The 9,598-nt window shown below is 35.5% G+C and overlaps 1 long non-coding RNA gene across 5 annotated transcripts in view; it reads left to right on the forward strand.

Annotated features, from left to right (window-relative positions):
* LOC128250538 (uncharacterized) overlaps positions 1-9,598 on the forward strand; it is a 33,951-nt gene that overhangs the window by 12,472 nt on the left and 11,881 nt on the right. Inside the window, exons 1-4 of one of the 5 annotated variants that reach the window (XR_008266560.1) lie at positions 1,119-1,254; positions 4,509-4,585; positions 5,879-5,933; positions 7,156-9,005. This is a non-coding gene — a long non-coding RNA (uncharacterized LOC128250538). Of the gene's footprint in view, positions 1-1,118; positions 1,255-3,831; positions 3,847-4,508; positions 4,586-5,878; positions 5,934-7,155; positions 9,006-9,598 lie in introns of those variants that run through there. The other 4 variants (XR_008266559.1, XR_008266563.1, XR_008266561.1 and 1 more) reach the window with 4 other exon arrangements.

A 9,598-nucleotide genomic window follows, 5' to 3' on the forward strand; every position in this document is an offset into this window, starting at 1 on the left:
TGTGTGTGTGTGTGTGTTTCAATGTTTACAAATAACACGGAAAAAATAAATAGTTACCAGGGTAGCAAAAATTCACACAAGTACCGAGGATGTAACAGCCTACTTATAAAGGTAGAAACTCCAGGTTTAGGTGAAATGTTTTGTATAATGTGGATAAATAAATAAATGGAGTTAAGCACAGATACTATTCAAATTCTTTTATTTCCGACATATGTTTCGAAGACAAGATTGGTATTATTCCAGAAGGAACAAAAATGGTGTAAAACAATGCAATCTTCTCATCAGGGAAAGAAAGAAACCAAACGCATCATTAAGACATTTTAACAGAATGTGATGACTGCGTATGTGATGAAGGGAATGCTAGCAAGTTTTTTTTTAACCGTTAGTAGATATAATGAACGTAGCAACACTGGGCTTAGTAAACTAATTTGGTATCTAAAGGATCATAATCAGTTTGATTTGGAATGGAATATCCTATCTATATCTTTTCCGTATGATAAAGGTAAATCTTTTTGTCCGCTTTGTAACAGTGAAATGTATTTCATCCTGTTCTCAGAGAATCCTCTTGTAAACGTTTATAGAACGCGTTTATCGTTGCAAACATTGGCAAAAACATACCTTAGCTCTATAAGTGATTTCTACCATTCAATAAAATCCGAACTTTGACTGTCTTCTTATATTTCACTTTCACTAAATATACCTACTCCCATGTTATCCCCGCTGTATATGGCCGAGTATTACCCTGATGAAAGAACACCTTTCGTCTTCAAACCAAAGATGGTCGTTTTTCTTCTTGAGCTGACTTAAGCCGCTCAAGCTGCTCACAGTAGATCTCCTTTGTTATCGTTTTGTAAAACATCTTCAGGTATTATGGTCATTTTGAGAAATCGATATTTCTTTATATACACACCGGAACATAAGGTAGCTGCATTTTTTCTATTGTGACATCTTTAATGATGAACTGGTGAATAACTGAAAACATAAATTTATTAACTGTAAAACATGTTGTGATGTGACCATTTTTATTACTAATTCAAAAATTTATGTAAAATGCAGAAATATTTCGCCTTACTAAGAACTAGAAACGTAGGAGAATGAGCGAACGGGGAAAGAAAATAGGAAACAGTAGAGCTAAGACTAGATGACTGCTTCGGTCATGTATGGCGAGCCCTCTTTGTTTAAGTATCACCAAGGAATACAAATTTTGCACAAGTGAATGTAGTTTACTTACACAGTATACTGTGAGTATAACAAGTATGTGTATGGCTTAAATTATTCGCTTAAATTATGGTTAGTAATGGTAATATGGACTGCGTAGAGGCGATGTCGCTGGTGGTGGTGGTGGTGGTGGTGGTGGTGGTGGTGGTGGTGGAAAGAGGAAGAGTTTGTTTGTTGAGTTGAGCCGCAGAGAAGTGGATTTGAAGTTGATGCTCATGTATGTAAGAAGTGACCTTGAATGCTTTACTAGTAGAAAAAGGAAATAAATAGATAAATATTAGAGCCCCGACATACGCTGACGACGTTTCATCTATACATATGTGTATATATATATAATTGAGGAAATGAGAAGTGAAATCGACGTTACGAGTGTTTCCGTAAACGAATATTGCTTATTCCACACCGCATATAAAGATACACAATACATGCAACATATCCGATACATAACTATTCAATCACTTCCTCAGACACAGTCTTTGAAACACAATCAACTTCTGAAATAAATCGGATATGCAGGATAATTTTATATTACTTTATGGCTGTGTCAGCACCAAATGTTATTAGTAGAATGAGACAAATTGTTTTCGATAAAAAGGAAAAGTGAAACAGATGACATTTTTTTAAATGTATAACATCAAGTACCAATACTTTAAGCTCTGTCAACCCTGACCTGTCTCAATATCAGGATTTTCCATTATATACGTATACATACTTATGTATAGGTGCAAGCGTAGCTGTGTGGTAAGAGGTTTCCTGCCCACCCACACGGTTTGAATTGAAAGGAAGAATTACATCGGGCTATTTGAGGGCGAATTCAAGAGGTGTTATGAAAACCACTTATTTTCTTTCCAACACACCGATAAAAGTAATGCACTTAAGTTAGCTATCCACGTATGGTTATTTGAGAGCAGCTCCACACCACAATTAAGTGGAGAATAATGGAGAAATCCAAGCCAACTGTTAATGGATCTAAGAAAGGCAACTTATGCGTAGCAGAAAGATCTCATATTTTTCTTAGATCCAGCAATTCCAACTCACTGCTTAATTCGAGGTCTGAAATTTTTAGCATGCACGGATCTCTTTATCGAACTGGAGAGCATGACCCGCTCCAGACTGAGTTGATGTCTCGAAGACTTTGAAATATTTTCTGTTATTTTCTTCTAAATCAGTTTTTAATGAGCTTTCTGCAATCAGGGTCTTAGTTTTATTGATTATTTCGTTTCTCTTTTCTCGTTCCATTTTTGCACCAACCTTCTTCAGGTTTTTTCCACGCTTTTCTTATTTTTTTTTTTCACTGTCCAGCATCGTTGTTTTTAACATTTGTATAACGCATAAACAGAAGCTGAAAGATTGATTGCTTTAAGACACACGGTGTGTTTATACATATGCCTGTTCAAGTATCATTAAAGCATGAAACTATTAGTAACTCTTTGGTTGTGTATTTAAATTGATATTTATCTCTCACTAGATGGAGTTCTTTTTCTGTTGATTCTACCTATTGGATCTTTTATATATGTGTGTGTGTGTGTGCGTGTGTGTGTGTGTGCGTGTGTGTGTGTGTGTAAGAGAAACTGCGATTCCCTGATGACCCGTTTGTGTTAAGCATCGAATTGCACTTAGAACATCCAATTAGGAATTTCCAAACATCCACAAGGAAGAAACATACGTAGGAATGAATAATATAAACTTGTACCTATCGTAATTTCTCTTATGTGTACTCTGTATACCATAACTAGCAATGCTACTAAGTGTAGCTGTTATATAACCATTATACTGAACGCAGACTGGATGGTGATGGTCTACGTAGTGCTATAAACTAATAAACTAAACAGTAGCTGTCATACACACAGGATATATTATACACACACGCCTAGGTCAATATCTATATTTATCAATCTATCTGACAGACAGACAGACAGACAGACAGACAGACAGACAGACAGGCAGGCAGACAGACAGACAGATAGATAGATAGATAGATAGATAGATAGATAGATAGATAGATAGATAGATAGATAGATAGATGGATCTAATGGATGTCCTTAGAAAGTTTCATTTCACACGAAGAAATTTATATTAGAAAAGCAACGTGAAGAAAATGCTTTGAGAACTTTTATCATGTGTAAAAGAAAGTATTTACATTTTCGTCAAAATATGTTACCGGTTTCGTTCGCTTTAAAAGCCGATTTTATATTTTAGGATCGTAAATTTCAGTTGCTTTTCATCTGTACATACGTCTCTATGTTCACTGAGTCTTATTTACTTGTTTTGCCGTATTGTGATCTATGCAGAGTCATGCGTTGACTTAATGACATTGTGGTCTGTCCCATGCAGCTTTTTCTACATACTAAGCATGTTATTAAGTTTCCAAACGCGCAGGGAAAGTTATATTTTATTTTATATCCAGAATTGTGTTCTTGATTAAAGCAGACCACCGATCCTTCTGTTAGACTAAAACATATTCCACAGTTAGATCTTCTACACTCTGTTAATGTTAGTCCTATCATTGGGTGTATTTTCGCCTGTGATAGCGCTCTTTATAGATTTGGGTTGTCCTTTATGATGGTGTGTTGTGGGATTTGGGTCAGCGAAATGCAAACTAATTTCACCTGCAAAACAGAAGTACAGGTAAGAAACAGTCAAATTTTACTTTTTCCCTCATACTAATTTAGCAATTGCAAAACACAATAATTATGAATCAACAAAAGCAAATACCGACCACATTCCAATGTATTATGATGTCGCCAAAACTATATACAATGCAATCTGCAGGAAACATTGCACTTTGATAAATGTATAAAATACTTATGGTTGAGTACACACAAAAAATATTGGAGGAACATACGCATCAAAATATCCACCAACTTGAGACATAATTATTTACAGGAAGAGACGCCAGCTATAGTAAAACTGTATACAGCCCGTAGATGTTCTGCAACTGTGAGCATTTTTCTTTTCAAAATTAGTAAGAAAAAGAATATTTACACTCAACTACTACTAAACAAAGAGCTTTTCTAGCCTTTGATATATATAATTATTTGTCTATGTTACTAAATGCCGTAATGGTAGTCTTAATAAGCTGGGATTTTCAAACAAAGTCAGCAGTTTTCAGCTTATACAAATTTTGCAAATAAAATCAGTTGAATCGTGGTAAGGTGTAAAAATTATCAAATTCAGCACGAAAACTTTCATTCATTTCCTTACCTAAATTCCTTACCTGTTTCTATAGAGACCAGCTTTATCTACATGTCTTCAATATTTCTAATTGTTGACTTTTTTTATACCAACAGGTTCGGGATGAATACTGTTTATGTTTTCTGTTTCTACATTTCTGCATTCATTTTAGTAACTTTTTCGCACAAGCAAGGTAAGTACACAATACTCCCAATCTCTTTATGGAAACTGAGAGAGAAGAGAGACAGAGGTGGGGGTGAAGAGTGAGTAGAAGTTGAAACAAGAGAGAATTTGAGTGAGTGGGATTGTTGTGCATTTGTTGCTCATGTGCAGTCAAATGTCAAGAGAAGGCTAACAGCAAGAACCTTTCCATTTCTTGCAACTCTCCACTCTATGAGATTATTGAATATTTAACTTTCTATCAATCTATACATCCGTCCAGCCTTTCTGATTTCAATAGAGATGGTGGATCTTCTGAACCGCTGTGCTTACGACAAATAGTTGGAGCGGGATAGTCTTCCTTACCAAGTGTATTACTACATATCTTGAAAGTTTGTTACTGTCTTGTTAGCCATCTACAGCAGCTAGAAACGTACTATAAGTATTGCCAATAATGTGAATTGAAGATTTTCACGAATACTCGTCGTGATAATATCATCTGTCTTTCATAACACAATCGGAAGACTCGCAAAATTCGCGATGCTTGAAAGGATCTTTCTATCGAGAATAATTGCTATCTCATATCGCACAGACGTCAGAAATAAATATACATTTCGTGGGATGCTGATAAAATTAGATAATTTTAAAGTTTATGACAGTGTCGAGTAAAGTTACCTGGTTACTGTCCTAAAGACCTACGAATTCAAGCCCTCCTTTAGAAGTTGGATAACTAAAATGTACAGTTCTGTCTGTTCAGTGGTCAAACTAAGTGAGCATCTCTTCGAGTCGTTTTATTGTGCGCTAGGTACGTCAAGGTTTCCACCAATCTTTGCACTAGAACCATTACCACAAAGTTGAAGACGGTAAAGGACATACACCACAAGTAATATTATGATGTCAAACACTTCAGAATCGAGGCAGTTCTGAGAAACTGTCCGTGAAAGATTGGGCGAGAGCGGCCAATACCTACGGTGTAACTAATCATACTGTACTGTGCAAAGAAACATCTGTTCAGTTTAGAGCGCATGCTATTTTGTTTCGGATTATGCTGGTTAAGAGATACATCTGATGTCAGGATCCATTAGATGGGGTCTAGGTCCACCGAAGCTGATGATGTACAGACACACTGTGGAGGTGACCCACTTACAGAAACTACCAAACTACTACGACAACACTGATTGTGAATAAGTGTTGACACCTTTGATGTGATACGCATTTCTGTAGCTCGTCTCTTTACTCAAGCTGCAATTCTAGGCCAAGCTTATGCATGAGATTGGGATACCTAAATTATTTAATTTTTGGTAATGTTTCATTATATCATTTCCAGATTTGGCACTGCCTGAAGAGTTGCTGGAAAGACAAAGTGAAAACGTGACAAGAAGGTAAGAATTATACACTGACAATTGTGTCGTTATTAGTATTGGTGAAATCTCTTTTCTGGGTTTGATAGAACAATAAGGAAAACCTGTAATTGTCGTATACCTGATGCATGCCCGCTTAGAGGCTTCTGTCTTCGTAAAAATGTAGTTTATGAATGTCTTGTGGAAACACCAAGTAAACACCAAGCAAGGACCTACATAAGTAGCACGATAGATTTTAAAGGGCAATACAGGGCTCACTTAAGTTCTTCCACTAAGATAAAATACAAAATCTCGACATCATTGGCCACACACATACATGATCTTAAATCACAAAACATGCAATATACATTGACTTCGTCCAGTATAAAAGTAGCTCCTCCTTATAATACAAAGAGAGGCAAATGCAAACTATGCTTAAAAGAGTCATTAATTATTTTCCGTCTGCATAACTGCGCGATATTAAATAAATTTTCCGATGCTGTCTACTCTTGCAAACATAGGTTTTACTCAAAATTTATGCACTATGACTCTGAACAGAGATGAGAACCAGCGTTCAGCCCAATTGAAACGTTTTTGTAAAATAATACGATGCAGGGCTGAATAAATATAAATGTATATGTGGACCTGATTTGCCTAACTTTGATTCTTACTATATATATATACATATATATATATATATATATATATATATATATATATATATATATATATATATAGAGAGAGAGAGAGAGAGAGAGAGAGAGAGAGAGAGAGAGAGAGAGAGAAAGAGAGATAAGATCCAGGGATTGAGGTGTAGGAAGAAGCTTAGTTTCAAGCAATCCGTAGTAAATATAGAAGACAACTTTCATGGACAATAGTGGTTTATTCAGTTCGTGGCTTTTTTTCGTGTCGAAGTGCGATATGCTGAAAAAAGTTATTTTTATATTTCACGGATGGAGTAGATAAGATCCGAGCTACATGTATTTCATAGCAGCGAGTGGAACCTCAGAAGCGGTAAGTATCTAAGCGAGGTGTATACCCGCAGGCTACTCTTGATTATATGAAATGTTACATTGTCGTAAGAAATCGTGAAATAAACTGAATAATGACATACTACATACATACATACATATATACATACATACATAGTTTATAGGCTTGAATAGTGATATTTAATGAAATACACCATTTATGGAATTAAGTGGATTCCTAAGTCATTTTCGTTTTATATATTTTAGTTCCCTTTTTTTTTTTTTATTTGCAGAGCCAAAAGTAAGAGACAAGCGGTATTATGCGCCAGATGGCATTGGCCATGTAGTCCCATTCAGAAGACAGCAGAGCGTACGTGCTGTCAGGGCCATGCTTGTGTTTGTAATGTTTTCTGGATGGACTGCGCATGTGTGCAATCTTTCTTTTATAAGGTTAGCGCAGAATCTACAACAATATGTAATTATATATGTATAAGCATTTCTTTACTTTCTGCTTTTTCCTTGTAAAGTAGATCCGCCTGGTCTGGGTGTTGCGATAATCATAATCCAAAGTAATCCAAATCAGCAAAAAATAGCAATTCAACCGCGTTTCGACATCATATAAAACTATAGACACATAAAAGTTGCTAAAACATATCAACGTTCATTGTACAATTCGTTTGTAGAAAATGCGTTATACGAAGTGTTTATGACTTGCAGTTCTTTGTTGCATGTCACGTTATTTAGAAGGGATTAGTGTTGCTATATGAACAAGAGGAAGCAAAACAGTTGTTATGCAATATTTGGAGACAAGTGAGATGTAAACAGCATCAGTTGAAATTTGTCGAATTTTTTCCCAAACCTAAAAATACAGAGTAAAGTAAAACAGCTTGCTAATTGTTTAAGGTTTCAGATTACAGCATATAACATGAGGTTATAGGGGAAAAAACGGAGACGAATCTGGTATTACTTGAACAATAATAAATTTATCACAAAAGAGTTCAATCTGTGTCAGTTCATTTCTTGAATAATTAAGAACTTTTGGCGTTTGCAATAATTCCTCACCGGTTTGATCTGAATTAAATACGTATGTCGTCAAATATATGCTTCCCCCACTCCAAAAACTAGAAGATTACGATAGGAACGGCATATAAGGATCACAAATCAACTACAGACAACATATAAGTCCAATGACTCCCCACACACACAACCTGATGCACATGAACCATGAACCTTATACCACGGACTAACGCTACTCTATATAGCGTAACCTCTGGACCACCTAGATAAGATGTGCATACTCATAATCAATACAACTCTACCTTATAAAATATGTCATCCATATTGTCGAATGCCATCAAGACAATTCTATGTGCAGCCCTTGAAATTCATTTTCTTTATATATTATATTGTATTGTGATTATTGTCTGTTTACGCAATCGCGCCAGCAAGCCTGTCAACTTCCAGGTTTTTATACAATATCTATTAACAATGGCGGACTGGCCTACTTGCCAGCTTTGCAAGTAGGCCCCTGCACCATTAGAATCCATATATGGGGACCCATGCTCTCAAATTTGATAATTTTTTATTCAGTCCTGGAAGAATGCATTATTTCGGCTTGGCTGTGTTTGTAGACAGTTGAAAAGGATACTTTTAACAAAACAAAGAAAAAAAACCTTCACATTTTTTATGTTTTATTGCATAAAATTTTAGACACTTTAGAGACGACAGCTTGCGCTAAAAAAGGCAATAAATTTAATTTCCTTTGATTTAATGTTATGTGAAAACAAGCGGACAATTACAAACGCGTGTGTACGTGTATACATGCGTATGTGTACGCACGCCCGGGTGTACTGTATAATTGGCCAGTACAGGGGTTGTAACTGTAATTGTCGTGATTCTTGTTGGTGGATAGCAGATGGAATCTACAAAGCTGACTTTTCATTAAGCATTTTATCAATTGTGGTTGAATTAAGGAGTCTCAGAGGTTAAGCCTGGGTCAGTTGTTGTTGCAGTTGCAAAGGATTTGAAGAGAAAACACGTTGTTGTTGCCGTGGTGGTGGTCAGAAGAACGGAAATAAGAATTAAGAGATTTTATTCCCACCAGTCACAAAATTATTATCGAGTTTGTGAATTTGCGAAAAAGGTAAGAAAAAATTTCCATCATAAGTATTTTGAGATTACAATTTGAAATTTTCCCAAAAATGATATTCAGAAAATCTTTTTTAGCTGAGAAGATTCACAGAATAATTTGTTTCTCTTTGAGCAAATATATATATAATTCAGTATAAACTGTTGGTTAAATCGTTTTTATTCAACCGACATTATTGTAAGATCACTCAACGAAGTATACCATTAAGGCCAGTGTACTACGGTGTTTAACAATTTAATTTCAATAATGGAGTTTCGGATCGGAACACCCCATGTCGGATTTTCTCCGTTTGACGGTGATTTTTCCAATTTCTTTTTCACAACGATCTAATTTTTTCCTCACTCCCTCCTTTCTCCTCCTTGCTGCCATCCGGACCGATTTTGGCTCTTTTTTTTTTTTTTTTTTTTGGTAGTACGCACTTAAAAACGATCGGAGAAGCTTTTACGGTTTTAAAAAAATCATATTTTCACAAGAAAAGGTGTGTGATTTAAACGAGATTTAGCAGTTGTTTCTAGCACATCCAAAAATCCCCACTTCAAAATTTCAAATAGCAAATAAATACTGTGACAAAGTAAAATTAAAGTGTT

The sequence above is a fragment of the Octopus bimaculoides genome, chromosome 22, assembly GCF_001194135.2.
Source record: "Octopus bimaculoides isolate UCB-OBI-ISO-001 chromosome 22, ASM119413v2, whole genome shotgun sequence".
NCBI lineage: Eukaryota > Metazoa > Mollusca > Cephalopoda > Octopoda > Octopodidae > Octopus > Octopus bimaculoides.